The 20,016-nt window shown below is 38.1% G+C and overlaps 1 long non-coding RNA gene across 1 annotated transcript; it reads left to right on the forward strand.

Annotated features, from left to right (window-relative positions):
* Window positions 1-12,227: 12,227 nt before the first annotated feature.
* Window positions 12,228-18,658, forward strand: LOC129278886 (uncharacterized). Its single transcript, XR_010296139.1, has 3 exons — window positions 12,228-12,366; window positions 15,307-15,442; window positions 16,943-18,658. It is a non-coding gene; the product is annotated as an uncharacterized LOC129278886 (long non-coding RNA).
* The last annotated feature ends 1,358 nt before the right edge of the window (window positions 18,659-20,016 follow it).

Raw genomic sequence — 20,016 nt, forward strand, 5'->3', positions numbered from 1 at the left:
TCATAACATCCAGTCTTTGTCAATTTCTTAACAATTGTTTTAAATCAGAATTTTTAGGCGATAAGACATTCTGACTTCTTTTGAAATATAAACGAAGATTGTTAATTAACACGATCCCCATATTTGTTTACAAAATACTTTTACCGCCGATACCATTATCGTAATCTTGATAACACCGAGAACCATACTACATCTGTCACATGGAGCTATCTTGCTGAGGAAACACCGAACGTACCGTTTGTTCTTATAGCAAATCACAGTGAAAATGTGCTAGAGAAAATAACCCGAAGGCACTTTACAATGAAAACACGGGAAAGAAAACGTCTCTTTTAAAGAGCTCTTTTATTGAAAATGTGTGAAAAATAACACCTTTATGTGTTCTCAACATGCAACACAGGTGCAGATCTATATAGAATCTTAATTAGTTTATTCCTTGCAAGCATGTTTTAAACAGGGAATTAGGGGGTGTGGTCTCTCTGTTCGTATATTTATTTTGTCTTGTTGCTTTCCCCCATTTTGGGTGTTTATTTCCAAGTCGTCTAAGGCCAGTTCGACCAATTGCTAACTCGTCTGCTCCCATTTGGTCTACCGTCAGTTCGTCCACTATCTCATGGTCTAATTGTCAATTCGTCCACTCACCATTTCGTCCAATGACCAGTTGGTCCAATAGCCATTTAGCCATATACCATTTGGTCTAATTGGACTAAGTGTTTATAGTGCAAGATGATTGAAAATGAAATGGATATTAGACCAGCTGGTTATGAGACGAAATGGTCATAGACGAAATGGTGATTAGACGAAGTGATAATTGGACCAAATGGTTGTTAGACGAGATGTTGATGGAGGGAATGGTATTATAATAAATTAACGTAGACCATGTGGTGAGTGGACGAGTTGTCAGTAGACAGATGGGCAATTTACCCCTTTTTTAAAGGCTGGAAATATTTCTATCTCAATAAATAGAGTAAAATTCACAAAGCAAAATGCTGAAAATTTTATCAAAATCGGACAACAAAGATTTGCATTATTCCGGTGAAACAGTTCTAGGCATGTCTCAATGGATATCCATTAGGTGGGCTGATGATGTCATATCCCCACTTGAAATTAGGGTTATTCAATTTTTTTTTCTACAAAGAACCAAAACAATTGGATTGACAACTGATTAAGTGCATTAGGTATTTTTTGCCGCAAATTATTTCATCATAATGGAGACACATCATTTAAATTTTTTTTCATTTACATGAAAAAATGAAACATTTATGATTTCATGTAATAACATAAGAAAAAGTTAAGCGGGGATGTGACATCATCAGCCCATCTAATCAATATTCATGACGATGTGCATATAACTGTTGTCACAAAATATTGATTAACTATAAAATTCAATAACTTCGTTATTTGTTATCCGATTTTGACCAAATTTTCAGCATTTTGCTTTGCGAATTTTACCCTATTTATTTAGATATAATTTTTTCAGCCTGGACCATCGCTTTAAAGGCGGTTTGAGAATTGTACCTGTACGAACAGGATTTGATGTGATTATAGTAAGCTCCTTTCATGTGTTTTCTTTCCTACATTCTTCATAATAGAAACGCTTTTATCACGAATATTTCAAGAAAAAAAGAAGACAAATACTCTCGAGGGTAAGTCAAGTGGATAACCCTTTCATGTGAGGTTCGATGCGATTATGGTTAGATACTTAAGAGGTATTTTCTTTCTAACATTTTCGTGATAAAAGTGCTTTTATCATTATTATGATTATTTTTTATTTTTAGCATGTGAGGTGCTTTTGAGGTGTACTATACATGTACAATGACTATCGCTTGGGGGATATCGTAATACGTTCACAGTCTGAAACTTATTAACGACCTTCGGTTTTTGAGACTCGTTCTCCTTTTTTTGTTGAGGAATATTTTGAATTCTCTCCTGTCAGTCTCGATTTTCATTCTTAACCAAAGCCAAGACAGAACCTGTCTGGATCACCGATTGTCATTAAGGAAATTAACCAATGAAATTTATTTTTATTTATTTATTATTTACTCACTCATTTATTCATTTATCTATTTATTTATTTATTTATTCATTTATTCATTCATTTATTTATATATTTTATTGTTGCTAATACAAAATATAGCAAATTACACAAGTATGTACAATCAAATTATAAAAAAAAAACCATCCTGTAAAGTGTCAAAATCAGTCCCGATTTGATTTACTTGGAATATTGTATTATTAATGTGGTATCAGAGGTGTTTGAAAGACTTATATCGTCTTATCCGCTCACATACTATTATTATAGTCTAAGTAATTCCCAGCAGCATGATGAGTTTGGGAAAAAATGTAAATGAAAAAAAAATAATAATACACCAAGCATGCTATGTAAAGTTCATCCGATCGAAAGTAGAATGGAAAGTTCTACAATTTCTTCATAGAACAGAGGAAAGCATTAATATGTCTGATACATCTGACGCAGGTCGATTCTTTTTTCACTCTCAGTCTAAAGTTTGATGAACTCACGGATCTGAATTCATGTACAGCATCCAAGAAAAAACACAAAAAAAACTTTCTCAGCCGTAAAAGACCGAGTTCTTCCCAAGAGCGTGAATTCACTTAGTTTTTTTATCGTCGCTATTTATCAAATTCAGTACTCGTAATGATTGCTATCTGTTAACTGATAGTCTTGTTTGAATTTATTTACAATCTGAAAAAGGCATATATTATCAATTTATTGTCGTACATAATATAATGACCACTTCAATCATTATAAAATAAATATTGAAATCGAGGATTTTCCCATCGCTCGCTCAATATGGACATGATGTTTGAAATATCGTCGACTATTTTATTTATTTAATAAAATATTTTATTTTATCTTAGTTTATTTTTATAATCATAATGTAGGACGGACTAGTGTTAGGGTCATGATTTATTATTTCTTTAGTATAGGTTTCTTCTGATTTTCGACGCAATGAAGAAGGTCAGTTCAAAGATTGTATGAAGTTTAAAAGTTGGGCAAAAAAAAAACCTCACAAAAAACAGGGGCAAGAGAAAAGAAAAAAACATTAAGTATGAGAAAGAAGAGAATGTTTCAAAGTGGAAAATAAAATAATGAGTTACAAGTGTGCTGAACATTATCATAAAACTTTTCTTTCGTCGAATTCGTGTCACACGTAGACCTAGACAGAAAAATACAACATGAATTCAGTGACTAACTCAATCCTTCCCTAAGATATCGAAAATTGTTTCAAGAAATATTTACTCTGGGCTAATAATTTACATTGGAAGCATGGGATTTTCCCATACAATAAAATGTTTTAACATTAAAAGTATATACATGTGTATATACACAGTAAAAAAAAATAATAGCACGCTGTTTAAGTCTGCCACTCTAACAATAAGTTGTTTAAACTATTGAAATAACTTGTTTAAAAAGTTTAAAAAGTTGTTTAAAAATTTCAAACAATAGTTGTTACACTCTAAAAAATACTGGGTGAAAATGCTCGGTGAGGGTATGTAGCTATATAGAGCTCTATAGAGCTTTATGTGTATTTTGTGCTGCTAAAACGTGACGTGCTTTGGCATGTTATGTTATAAGTGGCGCATGTTGGCTATGTAATAATAACTCTTATTTACCCAGGGTAGCCACTTTAACAGATGTAAGCTGTTCCTCAAGCGAGCCCTGCTTAAATTTACATGTTATTACAGTGTTTCCCTTATCCATTCTCATGCGTTGTACGCCTGATGAAGGTCCCATTTTGGTATGATTCGATCAAGGATCGAACCTACTACCTCCCGTTCATGGGGCGGACGCTCTACCACTGAGCCACCGTGCCCGGTTGGGAGCGAGCAAAGCAAGTGGGCAAAAATTTTCAAACTGATAGTCTAATTTTGCGATATGTTTGATTGATTGATTGATTGATTGGTGGTGATTTTTTTACCTGATTGCTAAGAAAGCATGAATGCTTGTAAGCAAGCAACCAGAGGACCGACGGCTTAAGGTCCCCTCCGAAGGAGGACACAACATTCAGAAGTGACACAGAATTTCACTATTTTCCTGTACTTTTTCACTATTTATCTGCTTATTGACATTTTCAAAATGATAATCTAATTTTGAGATAAAATTTAAGCATGGCTTTAAAAGTAACACTTTCATATATCTTCATGAAACACCCCCCTGATCTCCTTTATGATTAGCATGATAAGATCTATATTCTGATAGGACTATTCGCAGTTGATGCATGTAGTATCTTCCTGGAAAGAATGACGACCTGTCAAACTTCAGTTCCGATAACTTAATGCCCAAACTATTATACTTGTTCATGTTTCGGCCAGATTAGGAAACCTTATCCATCGCCTTGTCTTTATAGAAATTTCATGCTTGTCTGGGGGTTGGATTAATGCTGAATTGTCCCTATTATGGAGCAATCAGACCCCCAAACCCCCTCATTAGGTATACTGTAGATTATAATGGATTGTAAAGGATCATCCCTTTTTTACACTTGATCACATCTCCGTGAGTCCATACTCTACAAGTTTATTGACCTCTATGATTGATTGATTTTAATTGTCTGGTATAATACAAAAGGTAAAAGTGTAACATAAGTATCAAAATACCAAGACAGCATAGCCGACATGGCTGATTTCCAATGGGGTTAATGTATTCATTTGTCAATCAGAAGACCATTGGATCATAAGCAAATCCAGTGAATCATTCGGCGGCGGCGGGGGGGGGGGGGGGTGGTGGTCACCAGAATAGCAAGACACCTATCAAGCATAAGTGAAATAAAGGCTTCCGCACACCTTACGACTGGTCGACGAGCCGAGCTTGGAACAAATCGCATTTTGATCATTTTTTTTCTAAAAATGTGAATGTGAATCTTTTTATTTGAGGTTCGAATTAACCATATAGGGTACTAATATAACAATAATTTTGTGGATGATCGCAAGCCTTTACCTTGGAGTAAAGGCCAAATTGGCTTCAAATCGTACGACTGCTATGGTGTCATTAGGACTCGATATTCAGTCCGCTTTTATTCTTGTAAGGATGGTAGAATATCATAATAATAATAACAATATTTTCCATTTGTATAGCGCAGCTACTTACTATACTTGCATATACTCTACTGCGCCTGATATCATTACAGGTTTCCGCACACCATACGATCGCTCTGCAACTCGGTTTTGAAATAGAGCATAGTAGAATTTGAAGCTAATATTGAAACATGTTCTAAACATATTCTAGATCTTCGTAGAAATACCTATACTTATTATTGTAAAAAAGCGAATGCAATACCTAGTCGTAATGACGTCTTAGTAATCGTACGTTTGACTACAGTTTGAAACTAATTTGGCCTTTACTCCAAAATAAAGGCTTTCAATCATCTAAAATTGTTATATTTGTATTATATAGTTAAAGGTATTGTTTAACTTTGTGAGCAGCCGATTTAAAAAATTCTCAAACCAAGATGAAACATGTGTACAAATGCATGTATTATAACTAATAAACCCTGAAAACAACCATTATTGAGAACGAAAAGCTAAAACTACAAGGCTAACCCCGAGTTTGTAAATAGGCGTCTTATAGACGCCTAAATAGTACACATAAGTGTATGGGATGAAATTAAGATGGTGTTTTCGGTCACTTTATATTTCAATTTTTGAAGCACTAAATAATTATTTTCGAACGTAATTTTTTCTGGGCTTCATTTTTGTAACATATCACAGACACAGGTGACAATTAAGTGTCACCTTCTAGCTCAGATTTTTAAAAAGTCAAACCAATGTTAACCAATCACTTTAATTCGAACCTCAACTGAAAATATACTTCCCATTCACATTTTCAGAAAATGAGCAAAGTGCGTATTGTTCCAAAATTGGATCGTGGACCAGTCGTCAGTTCTGCATACAACCGTAATTCCGAAGCTTCGTTATTCCGAAGGTTCGGATATTCCGAAGGTTCCTTATTCCGAAGGTTCATATTTCCGAAGGTTCGTAATTCCGAAGGTTCGTAAGTCCGAAAACGAAGTGAGGTTCGAAATTCCGAAGGTTCGTTAGTCCGAAAACGAAATGATTAACGAACCTTATTTCGTTTTCGGACTAACGAACCTTCGGAACAACGAACCTTATTTCGTTTTCGGATTATCGAACCTTCGGAATGACGAACCTTCGGAATAACGCCACAAATGTTCGGATTAACGAACCCTTTTACGTTTTCGGATTAACGAACATCGAGGTATATGCAATTTACGTGTTTCGAAATTACGAACCCTCGGAATAAAGAACCTTCGGAATTACGAACCTTCGGAATTACGAAGGGTAACCGTAAGTTCTGCGGTGGCCTTAACATGAGTATTCGTGCGATGATTGAGAATTTTAATAGTAATATATCTATGTCTTAATATTTGCATTAAATTTTTACTAAAGTTAAAAAAAAACACGTTCGAGTCGTAGAACGATCGCAAGGTGTACGGTGGCCTTATCACTTATCATGGTTACCACACAGTCACATCAAGCAAACCAGCCGCAGACAGACCAGAGGTAAACCGTAATCATGATAATTGATAAATTGGAGTCGATCGTTGGTATGACTGTAACAATCCGGACCTTTCGCATTGGCCGAGGAAGGAACTCTCCACAACAATGTGTTGGAAGCTCCTTGCTACAACGCACCAAGTCAAATCACAATGGAGAGCTGAGAGGCTTTTTATATCGAAAGTTGGTGGACCAGGACAGCATCGCAATGTCTTGACTCTGGACAACGTCATATTTGCAATTGTTCTTCCGCGGCAAATCTTCGGATGATCTGCAAGTCCCTGTCAACCAACTTTCGACAAAAGCCTCATTGTGATTTTAATAGCATTTTCAAAGGAATCGATGCGTTGCAGAGAGTTTCCGCGTAGTAAAGGCGAAAACTACCAGGGATCGTTTACCTCAGTTTTTTTTTTTCAGTCGGTGTCATTAGTGTGACTAAGGCAAATGCTTTTTTGTGTCATTTTATCGTAATATCGAATAATAAATTTGGGGGTATATATAATAATAATAATCCGTTTTTTATATAGCGCTTAATACATCGGAACGACGTGTCTAAGCGCTTTACAGATATATTATTACCCCGGTCATCGAATTCAATCAGTCATTCCCGCACACAATGTGTGCACATCCTCCACTCCCTGGGGAGTATTCCAGTCAGTCGCCGGTGAGGCGCACACAGTACTGGACAAGCTACAATGACTTTCACATCCTACCGGGTACCCATTTAGCACCTGGGTCGAGAGTGGCAAAGTGTGGATTAACGCCTTGCCAAAGGACGCCAGACCGCGGTGGGATTCGAACACACGAATATATCTAAGCAAATTAAGACTTTAATAATGTCATGAATCATATCAATATTCTTGTTAAAATATCTTATTTAGTGTCGAATGCTGATATTTTGTATCATAGTTGTTGATGTTAAATGATAAAACAAATAGATATCAATGCATATACAATTTTTTTTTTACCAAAAACATGACAATTTCCGCATAAATAACACATATTTTTCAAAAATATTAACCGGACAGCTTTTCCCATTGTCTGTTAAAAAATCCAAGATGGCAACCAAAATTGCAAATTTTGAACCCCATGGGACACGGTTTGGCAAAGGGAACATCAATATATTCACTAACTAGACACTTAGGCAATACAAAAAAAGTTGGTTAAAAACGTATCATGATGGTGCACGGGAAACCCCATTTCCGACTCGACTAATATTGTCCTGCTTTTCTTTATACAAGCTTTGCTTTTCTTGTTCTTGTTTTCTGTTTCATAATACTTCTTATAGCGAACATAATTGCAGATCACTTTAGTTCAGTTTAATTTATCTGCAATATTTTTGTTATGTAATATCATTGAACTGTCTGTGTTAGTTGGAATATGTACCGTTACTTCGATTGTATTTTGTCTATTTTGTTAAACGGAAATGAATAAAATTTAAATCCATATCTGAATCTAATTATAAATCTGACGAACTGTGCATGGACAAAAGGAACATGCCGTTTTTCGCTTCCCGGTAATGGGCAATTCTTACTCCCCGACGCCGACAGATTCAAGAAAAGAAAAAAAAGTATTTACAAACGCCCTTAATGACAATAATAACCAAGAAGACTTTGTTGAAAATTGTTAATCAAAACAGCAGTTTCGTGCCGGGATCTGGACAATCGACATTCAGTGTATTTCTCGTCAGCCCCGGGACTTAAATAGGACGATACGCTGTTCCGGTTCGCAAATTTTCGACAAAGACCTCCCAGCTGGTTTTTGTCATTTGAAGGGCATTTTCAATACATTTACTGTGTTCTTGAATCCACCGTGCGTCGCGATGTGAATACTCACTGACAGTTGGCGTCCAACAAACTGGAGTATACCCAACAGCGTTCATGGGCTCACATGAGTATTACATCAGCATCAGCAATATACGGAAGAGAAGGTAGTCCTGTAAGTCTTCCGGTCGCTTGAGACATGATAAATCATAGCTCATCAAAAAAATCATCAAAAATCAATCCCACGATAGATTTTGCTTTAATTCACTGACATTAGTCAAATTAACAGTACGTTAAACTAGATATGTTAATCAGCTCAATCATAATTTCGGCCAGTTCATTGCCAGAAAAACCCGAACTGCATTGTGGATAATGATAATTAAAATGAAATACAAAAATGCAGTCTAGCCTCCCCAAAGGCCTTAATTATGAAAAAGTATGAACATGACATTGTTTCTATCACTTATATTTTGCCATACAAACATTTTGTCTATTTTTAATAAATTATTTTAATCAATAAAGTCATTTGATCTTTACTTACGCCTGTCCGGCATGCTTTGTGTGCGGATGAATTACTTTCATGTGCCACCATCCAATTCTCGCGATTTCGCCTGCGTACGGAAGGGCGCACACCAATTTCGGGAATCCCCTTTAGAATGACGTAATGGTTGGAAAAATATTCATATAAATTTAACTGTGCATATCTGAACAATTTTTTTCATATGGGCATAGAGAGGGGTTACTACTGGATCTGTTCAGTCCCATAAGAGAGCTGTAATTTGTCAATGCTGGGTTTTGTGGGAACTTAATTAGTTGCCAAGAAACCCTGTGAGCATTGTGACTGCAACCAAGTCTTGGTTTGAGCCCCTGTAGCGCGAAAAAATATTGAAAAACACCCTTTCATATCTTTAGCATTTGAAGGATATTGGATGAACTACCAAATGATAAAGGTCTGGATGATGTCATTACTATTTTTGGCGATTTTTTCAAATCTCATTTTTAACACATGAGTCTATCATGTCTATGGGGAAATAGTGAGTGGTGTGTGCCCACGATTCGATGGATTCACAAAACGGTGCGCCATCTATCGGTTGCAGCGGACGGGCCGAAATTCGCAATGCATCATGGGAAAGAGTCGACATTAGTTGCGCGTGCTAGTACTAAAGCGAATACATGCATGCGATTATTCTCTGGCAGACGAGGCTCGACTGGATATGCTGTTTACTAGGGTCCAGGAGGTAGGAGAGAAGTTTGCCCGCATATATTTCTTTGCGAAAGTTAGACCGTTTTTTTTTTGGGGGGGGGGGGGATTCTTGCCATATGGTTTTCATTTTTGAAGCACTAGTACTGTGCGTTGCCTGCGCGCATTGTCGACCCCAAAGTAAAAAAAAAAAGCCTGTTCGCTGCAAACGATGCAACCTTCGCACCATAATTGTGAATTCACAAGCACATTTACACGGATACACACCCTCTCTCACCAACACTTCATCTTAACAGGCACACATGTAAATCGAATTTATAATACTGCATTTTGAATGCACATTATATGTTTCATTTCATTGCTTCTTAATTGTTGTTAAAACAATATTTTCTTTGTCATTGCTCTATGGTGGGTCGTTCAACCTTTAAAAGTCATAGCTGTAGGTTCTTATAACACACAGGGCAAAGTCTGTACGACTGTCTAGATCCTGCTAAACAGAACACAGTGTCCAACTTTCACACTGTTCAATGTGAGCCTTTTAACAGTGTGAATCACATATTCCAATAGATGTGAACACTCCCACTGTAGAGGTAATCACAGTGTGGACACCTCTTCAAACCGTTGAATTCTAACATTACCAGTTTGAATCACATTTAACATAGTCCGCTATGTGAACACACTTTGACCACACTATGAACGTACTGTAAACAGTGGACTTACTCTTAACACAATGTGAACACACTGTAAACATATTGTGAACAAACAGCAAACACACTGCTAACACACTGTGAATATACTCTGAACACACAGTGTGAACTCACTCTTAACACACTGTGAATACACTGCGAGCATATGTGAACATATGTGTGAACGAACAGCGAACACACTGTGAACTCACTCTAAACACACTGTGAACACACTATGAATATACTGTGAACAAACTGTGCACTCACTCGTTACACATTGTGAACACAGTGCTAACACACTTCAAACGCACTGTGAACACACTGTGAACGTACTGTGAAAAACAGCGAACACACTCTGTAACATTGTGCTCTTTCTATCAGGGCAGTTTACTGAAAAAAAGAACCATGTTATAATTGTTGTTGTTTGAGTTTTTAACGGCATTCATTAAAAAAATATATTTACGTCTTTTTTCCACTCTATGTTTTGGGTAAAGGTAAATATGCCATTCTACCCTCTAATCCAGGTGGAATCCAGGCGGTAACAGCCAAGATATATTATCTGCAGCCCCCGCCTAGATTAAACGTTAATGCGGCCATTCAAACATTTAGAGCTGCAACGCTAGGCAAGAGAATTGCTAGTTTGTGTAGGTATTAGTCGTGATTATCAAACTCCTACATACAAAATAGATTAAAAATTTTCATTAGAAAGACAAAATTTTTCAATAAAACTGTGAACATGGTGAGTGGATGATATAAGAATCCATAAAAAAAAGGGATGAAACTTTCGACGTCACATATTTATGATATGAATTCATTTCATTTTTCCAGATCATGATAACGAATTTTCTTTGATATCTTGTTGAATTTAAATCTTCAGCGTCGAATCTGCGCGACTTTAGTAAGAGCTCCGTTATGATCGGGGGGGGGGGGGGGGTCACCCACTTCGCTCACTCGCAAATTTCAAAATTTTCAGAAAAAGTGCACCAAAAAATTCCTGTGACGTGCAAATACTATAATACTATCATGACATAAGTGAAAATCGTTCGTTATTTTTATCTGTGGGTCTTACTCTTTTCCAAAGTGATTTAGCAGCCGACGTTTTGGCAACAAATCATGCAGTCGAGGGTGCAAGATGGTATGTGATTTATGTCAAGTGTGCACCACCAGATGGAAACAAACACACACATCCAAAAACAATTGTAAACAGATTGGATGTAATCTAAGCTGGTTGTTCATACAGCTGTTCGTATTAACGAGCGACTTGTGATCCTTTTCTGTGGTTAATAATACCCATTTTCATTGGTGTTGATTATAATTCCTAAGAAAGGACCACCAGTCGTTCGTAGAGTCCCTCGTAACCTATATTACGAAGTACGAACAGCTTTATGAAACACCCACCAGGTATGAATCAAAATAGTACAAACACGCATCGGCGACCATAGAGAACTGGAAAACACTCTCACCACTGATCTCTACGATATCCTTTCTTGGATCTAGCTTTCAGTCTAAAAAAAGGGTCACGGACACTAGCGTACCTACGGGGGGGGGGGGCACTCTGCCCCCCCTGACGAGATTTTGAAGACCTTTTTTTTTTTTTTTTTTTTTTTGCTTGTCAAATTTTTTCTGGTACGAAAATCTTTATTTTGTATTGATGACCCTTTTTTTTTTTTTTTTTTTTTTTTTTTTTTTTTTTTTTTTTTTTGCTTGTCAAATTTTTGGGCGGCCAATTTGCCCCCCCTGTGAAAAATCCTAGGTACGCCACTGGTCACGGATCACGGATAACTTGAAGGACAACAACGACACGATATAGCTTATTAGTCAACCTACAATACTACGTTTCCTAGAATAGTAAAAAAGGTATATTATTTCATGGTTTATTTGTTTTTCGTCCTCTTAGCCTATATCATAATTATAATATAATCACTGGCCCAAATTTTGTAACGGGACCTAGACACCATATAGTTGATATCATTGACCATTTCTGATTCTATCATTACTCCCAGCAAACATGAACTGTCGTGATCTAAAATCAGTCGAGAAGTACAATTGGTTTAGCCATCGTTTTCTGAGCAAACTTCGAAAGACAGGCGTGATAGAACTGGGATTCGACGAGGACGACGTCGTTCTTGACATTGGTTGTGGTAGCGGTGTTCCCAGCAAAGAAGTAGCAGCCATGGTAAAGTAGGTATGTCACAACTGTGGAGCGTTTCATGAACTTCGGACTTGTCGGACTTTTTATCCGACAAGTCCTGTTTTGTCCGACAGTTACCATGGTAACCGTGCTTCTCAGCCTATCAGAATCAAGGAAAGTTGTCAAATCTGACAATTTGTCGGATGAAAATGTTGATGAAACGCTCCTCTGTATTGCCATGATTGAAAGCTAAGGTCACAAAGGTTCGTACAAATGATATTTCCGGACCTCGTAGAGATTGGGAGATGGGGAATTGAATATTACAGTCTTCTTAAACAGAACCAAAACCTTCTCGAGAAACGAAATGATTTCGGTTATGCCATGGCCCTGAAATTCCCAAATGCTTCGTAAGAATGTCTTTAGTTATTCTTTCGTCAAATTTACGGCCGGCTTACAGTAATTTCTGTTGTCGCAGGATGATCGTACAACTCACGGCACTCTCAAGTCATTCGTAAGAAGATCTTAGTCAAGATTGCACAACTTTCTTATTTTACATCCGATCGTCAGTGTTTTACTTGTTTGAGTTTTCTGTATTGATCAAAATCAACATTTTTCTGGAGTGGACTTAACATTTAAGGAAACGCGAAATTCGAAAAAAAAAAAAAAAACGTTGAGCGAGAGCCATTGCCGTTTGGTGCCACCCTCGACACATGCGCGCGCATTGGTATGAGTCGGCTATCGTCTTAGTGTTTGTCTTTTCTTTTTTTTCAAATAGCATTTTATGCATCTCCTGTCATGATCGATTGTACTAAGACACTGAATGCAGCCAACAATATCGACTACCACGTTGCAGACGCTCACTCCTTCGACGACCACCTCGGCGAATGGAAACACTCTAAATTCGACAAAATTGTTTCTTTCGCCCTTTTCAACTGGTGCAGCGACCCTAAGAAGATTCTTGAGAATATCAAGAGCTGTCTAAAGCCAAATGGGTGGGTTCTGCTTCAGTTTGCTCTTCAATCTCGAGCTTTCAGCTTGAAGTGCTCGTACGGGGAGACAGCAGACTCGTGGCTGAGACGACATGACAAATGGACAAATGGACAAATGGGGACCATTTGCCATTTGCCTTTAACAATTGTATATATATATATATATATACATATATATATATATATATATATATATATATATATATATATTAATGAGGAAAAGTGGTAATGCATTGTACTTTATAGTTCCAACAGTATATATATAAATATACTGGATAAAGCAACAACGCGCTCTTTTGAGGCTACCGGAAACACTTAAAAGTACCCCCAAAAGGTCAAGCGCGCACGAAGTGTCACACTTCTTTTCTCTTGTGTGTGCATGTTGTTTCTTACATGTTATTATAATATGATCCCATATACAGTTAATTGTGTCATGGAGTACTTTCCTGAAGCTTTAAGGTAGTTTGTGCGGCAGCATGCAACGAGTTATATTCATTTTTTTTAAATATGTGTTTACACGCTGCATCGGCGGTTCAGAACCGCGAGCCGATGCAGAATCGTTTTTTTTTTCTTGCGTGTAAGCACGATTAACTTGCATCGGCTCTCGGTGCAGAATCGGCAATTTTGCACCACCAAAGTAGTAAGTTCAGAACCGCGAGCCGATGCAGAATCGGCTTTTTTTTTCTACGTGTAAACAGAAAGCCGATTCTGCATCGGCAATTGGCGCGCATTTCATTTACTTTACCATTATGACATACTTCTAAACGCACGGATCCAGCGTTGTCTTTATTATGATGACGTATTGTTGGGGCGTGGATCCGCCACACGACCCGATTCTGCATCATGAGCTGTGACAGCGTGTAAGCGCGGTGGAAGATAAACAAAAAGTCGATTCTGCAATCCCCCTTGTCTGCGCACACGCGTATCTGTGCGATTCTAGTAAAAGAAGATACGCAACGACTACCAAACCTTCACCTGCAATACATAAACAGATCGACTAAAAATGGTGGAAAATAATGAATTCCGGGCATTTTACGTGACAGCCTCCTTTCTCAGCAAAATCCCCGATTCTTATCTAAAGTGAATGGGTGTGCAGACATGGGACACCACTTTTTTGTTCAATCTGAAAATGACTGGCGAGGTTTTTCCCATGAAAATCATATATTTCTCCCCAAATTTGTGAGATTTTTGGCACACTTACTCACAAGAATACAGAGAACATTATCGATTGATATTTTTGGTGGAATAAAAAAAATCAGGTTTAATCTTAAAGTTAAATTGTAGGCGCGCATACATGGCCCCCATCATAGATAAAATTAGGTGGTAGTCATTTGTAAGGTGAAGATATTGGACGAGCTGTTAGGTATGTTTGTTTTCAGCGAATGTGTTCCACGAAATCAAAGCAAAGGCTAGGCCAACAATTCAGCACTTATTTATTAAAAGTCTCTTAAGGCTACCGAACACCTTAAAGCCACCGCACACCTCACGACCCGACTGGTCTACGGCTGGTCTGCGACCTCGACACTGCACATTTTGCGATCGACAACCCTTCTGTCAGCGACCCGCACTCGCCTTGCGCTTTTTGCCATAGCAACTGAGAAAATGACGCTTACTACTGCGTATCCGCGTTCAATATCATTAATAAGCGTCGGTATTTAGGTGGGACTCTGCTGTCTAATTTAGCTGGAAGTTGGATTGATTCTTACGATTTTCCTTGCGATTTGTCTCTGACCGGTCTGCGACTCTCTAGCTGACAAGACCTGTGACGTCACATTTCCCTTCACCCAGTCGCAGACCAGTCGTAGACCAGTCGGGTCGTAAGGTGTGCGATGGCTGATTGTGGCATTACAAGTAGTTTTGTTGCGTTTGTGCCATCAATTTCCAGGTTTCATTAAACTATTATTTTCTTCATTTTGTGAACGGGGAAGAGCTTGGACTGGACTCGATGTTTGGCACAGGCCTACCATAATAACCATGCATATTTTATTTCGCATTTTTCTTGTAGAATTACGTTCATTTTCAAAAGGACTGGGAAAACGAAGCGGAATTTCTGGAGCTTGTTAGATCTGCAGGATTTGAGGTTTGCAAATCGGCAGCTGAAGAACATAACCTACACGCCGAGTGTGCTGATGAGGCGAAAGGTAAACATATTTATAACTTAACAGAGGAAGGATAGTTTTGTCCCACCTAAAGCACGATAACTTATATTCCAGATATTTTGCGTCGTTATGACATAGGCATGATAGGGGCCATCGAACCGGGGACAGTGGATTTTAGCTTCTTCTTTTTTTTTTTTTTTGGGGGGGGGGGTTCCTGATTCACAAAACTTTTTGTCAGTAAACGTAAAAAACAAAAACACGAAAATTACCATCAAATCGTGAATTTAAGAATAAAGCCCCCTCTCCCCAACCTTGCTCTCCCGCCACCAAACTTTTAAAATGATTCCACGTCCTGTGTGACGTATGGTTGGAACTACCCCTTATCGACCACCTAATTTTCTAAGCATCGTATCTGCAAAAATATTTATCAGTTTAACCTAGTTTTCGTCTCATTTGTGCAGAAAATCGAGCAGATCAGATTCCCATATTTCGATTGGCGACTCCGATTCAATTCGCGTACATATCGGCGAACAACGAATACGACGGTTTTACACTTGCTCATTTGCACCCTTCTTTTGAAACCGACCACCCGCGATACACATAGTTTACGGCCGATTCTTGTCGCGGTGACGAAATATTTTGACTCTTCCTAATCAGTTCTATGATGTCAACATGCTAAATGATCGTCTCACTACTTCCACTGCTAGCTCCAGCACATGATTCAACGATTGACGACGGATATTTGTTCTAAAGCCGTTTCCTATCGGAAACGGGGCGGGTTCGGGTCTAGTCAAAACAATTTTGATAAATTCTACTAAATTTTTACCTTTTCCCCCTCCTTTTTCTCTCTTAAAATCGATTCTTACCGTTTGTAATACGCAATCATTTTAATGCGCGCAAGGTGGTCGGTTTCAGAAGAGGTGGTCGATATGTGGTGGTCTCACTGTACTTTCCATGCGGAAATTCACCACCATCATCCACGACTATGGATGCAATTCACTGTGTGCCGCATTCATGATTCCGACAGCCATGGTAGACTTATACTGAAATTATTATGATTGGTAAAAACTGGTCATGTGACATTTATTAAAAATATAGCATTTCTTAAGAATGTAATAGCCAATCATGACCTTGTCATCTTTTTGTAATCAATAAATTTCAGTCCATGAGCGATCTTAAGTTCGAATTTCGATTCGCAAACATTTTCCTGAAAAAAAAATGAATCAAACATATATAGATTTAAAAGTTTTAGATGCATTACAACTGATCAGGACCCCAAAATCATTAAAATATAATTATGCAAGGACAGCGTGAAAATTAATTCTAGGATAATCTCTACAATCGACATGCCTTTTTGAACCTTTCCATGATGATTGATTTCAAATTTATTATGAGGAAAAAAATTCCAAAATACTTAATTTACATTGTTTTGAGGAGTTTATGACATATCTCCCGAGTCATGCATGCATTAAGAATCTTTATTGTTGTATTCATTTGCTTTTGTTAATTTTCAAATTGATTTCTCTCTTTTAAATTTGACAGCTGGAATGCAAACCACTATGGGACAGATCAGTGCTATTCCGGCCAATCTTCAAGATGAGTGCATGGAAGACGTCCTAAGATGGTTACATGACGTCACTATGAAACAACCTGAGGCAAAAGAGAAACAAACCGCTACGGGAGAAAGTCGGATTTTGACGTTAGTTGCCCGCCATACACAAGGGATGTAGTTGGTTTCAAACCGCCTCGATCATGAGAATCCCCGTTAAATTACGAAAACTTTTTTAGAGCTAAAAAATACCCATTCATTATTCCTGCATTCTCACCGCCCCGAAACATACCCTTTGGGATAAGTTCCTGAAGTTACGAGCATGCGCAGCATGGTCTGATAAGCAAGTGAGGCGCGAGATTCAAAATCACTAGCTCAGCAGCCGCCCGCGCCCACCTACACGCTAGGCTAAAAGTTCCCGTAAATTGCTTTCACATTGCCAAAATACCTTGGATAAATCCCCGCGAAAGTTCTCGTATTTTGACAAGTACCTACTATTTAGTGGGTATTTTCTTTCGGGGAGATTACGCGTAATTTTCTTTCACATTGCCAATATTATTACCTGGTATTTTTTGATCGGGGTAAATTTCCCGATCAGAAAATACCTAGAACTGACGAACTTCGAGGCGGTCTGAAACCACCTACACATGACAATGGACAAAAAACAGAACGCCCGCCATTTCGTCCAATCAACATTTAAACGTACTTTGATTTTCATTTTGCAAACTTTTGCAAGGTTACAACGGAGTGACATTAACCCCAGTAGTTCGTCCCTTTACCATGCATGTTTACCCCTATACACTTTCATTACCCTTTTTCTTTTCCATGTTTCGTTCTTTTTGTATGTGTTCCGGACCAACCTTTCATTACTATCACCATCGATAATGGCACGAATTAAAACTATCATATTCGATTTGTGGTCCTGCCGATTATAACACACATTTTGCATGCAAATTGATATTCATGTCTTGTGGATTAGCGTATCAGACCATGTAGCATTCGGACCAGTGGTACCTAAACCTCATTATTCAGACGGAATTGTAGACGAAGTACAACTAGTAGGTAAAATGGCTTTTGGACTAGATGCTTACTTGGGCCGTTAGCCCCACCCCCCTCTCGAAAAAAAAAGAATCACTACTAAGAAAATAGCTAAGAAAAAAATAAAGAAAAAAGAAAGGAAACTGGGTGAAGTATATTGTCGTTTTCGGAATATTTAATTGTTCATATAAATCCATTACACAAATTTTGCCCACATCCCAAGTCTAGCAGCTTCATTTTTCTTATTTTATTACTATTATTTTTTTTTTTAGCTCATTACGCTTCTGATCACTAGACATGAGCTTTGAAAGGGGATTCCAATATTGAGATTTTTTATGTGAAAGACGAAAAATGAAAGTTAGAAAGTAAATCAGCAAATGAACTGGACAATAAGGGATTAATGACTGTTTGAAAAAGAGATCACTCATTATATACAAGATTTCAAATAAACATTTTAGTGAAGTAGACTGTGCCATGTGATATATGATTATCAGGAATTTTGTATTTTTCATGGGCATCTTTCTTGTCAAAGCGCTCCTCCGGAAAAAAGATGTTCAAGAAGGTGCATTTTTCCTTGTATCAGGGAGTAATCAATTCGAAAAAGAATAATTGTATTTTTGTGGTTTCAGCAAACACTACAGATAAAGGAGCAGTCTCTATCCTCAACACAACATTATATCGTCAGTTTGGTTAATCGGTTTTGCTCAAAATTTTACCGACTGTTTTTCTGACTTTTCTTTGATTTGATGATTTTTGAAGTTTGCAGTGGTGATACTCGTGGAAAAGGTTTACGGTACACCATGTGGAAAGGTTAAGTGGATTAATTGCGGTAGAAGTGAAAAGGAGATTCGAGAAAGTGAAGGCGAGAACGTGAAAGGTTGAGGCTAGCCTTTACAAGGACTAAACCTTGGGAGCGTTTCATGAAAGGACGTTTTATCTGACAAGTCCTGTTTTATCCGACAGTTGTCATAGTAACAGTGCTTCTTAGCCAATCAAAATAAAGGACAGTTGTCACATCTGACAACTTGTCGGATAAAAATCTACACTCTTAAAACGTTGGGCAACATACTGTCCACACAATAATTGGTTAAAAATGTATCCAACTCTAGGTAGTTTTCAACCAATACTGTGCAGTTTTCACTCAAAACACACATTATTGGTTTAAAACTACCAAGAATTGGATTGGATTGTTGCGTGGACAGTATGTCAAATTATCCCGATCTGAACAATCTCGAGATCATTTGTAATGGAGACGCAATTATCGCGCTAGTTCGCAGGATTAATCTCGAGATTGCAATTCGAAATCAACTTGGGATTATTTGCAATAGAGCGCGCTATTTTACGAATTATCCCGCTAATTCGCAGGTGCAGACGCACTCGGGATTTTATTCACGGCGTCAGACCATAATGCATCGATGCCTCGCTCGAGCAGGAATCGCTCTTCTTGCGATGGTGTAACTCAGGGAGCTCCAGCCAGCGAACCGGGCCTGAGCCCAGGACTCGTTCGTGTAATATTAGACAGCGGGTACTCTCCAAATGGTGTAGAATGGGGTGGCAACAGCACCCCCAAATAAAAGGGGAAAATAAATTATGCACCTACCTCGATTATATGGATGAAGGTCTATCGTGACACAGAATCCTGACATTGAGGCACAAACTGGAGCCTCAAAAAAGGAAAAGTTCTGTCTCGTTCGTTCTCCTTTCAAAATTGAAAACAAAATGGCCGATCGATACCGAGAACGAACGCGACATGGAGGTCTAACTTTTCCTTTTTTTGACAGTCCAGTGTGTGCCTCGATGTCAGGATTCTGTGTCACAATAGACCTTCATCCATATAATCGAGGTAAGTGCTTGATTTATTTCCCCTTTTTTATTTGGAGTGCTATTGCGACCCCATTCTACCCATTTTGATGGATACCCATGTCTGCCTAGGATTACACGCACGAGTCCTGGGCTCCGGCCCGCTTCGCGTGTTAGCGATGGTAGAGACGGGGTTTCTTGAATCTCGAAATTAATCGCGAAGAGGGCC

Source organism: Lytechinus pictus, chromosome 16 (genome assembly GCF_037042905.1).
Source record: "Lytechinus pictus isolate F3 Inbred chromosome 16, Lp3.0, whole genome shotgun sequence".
Lineage (NCBI taxonomy): Eukaryota > Metazoa > Echinodermata > Echinoidea > Temnopleuroida > Toxopneustidae > Lytechinus > Lytechinus pictus.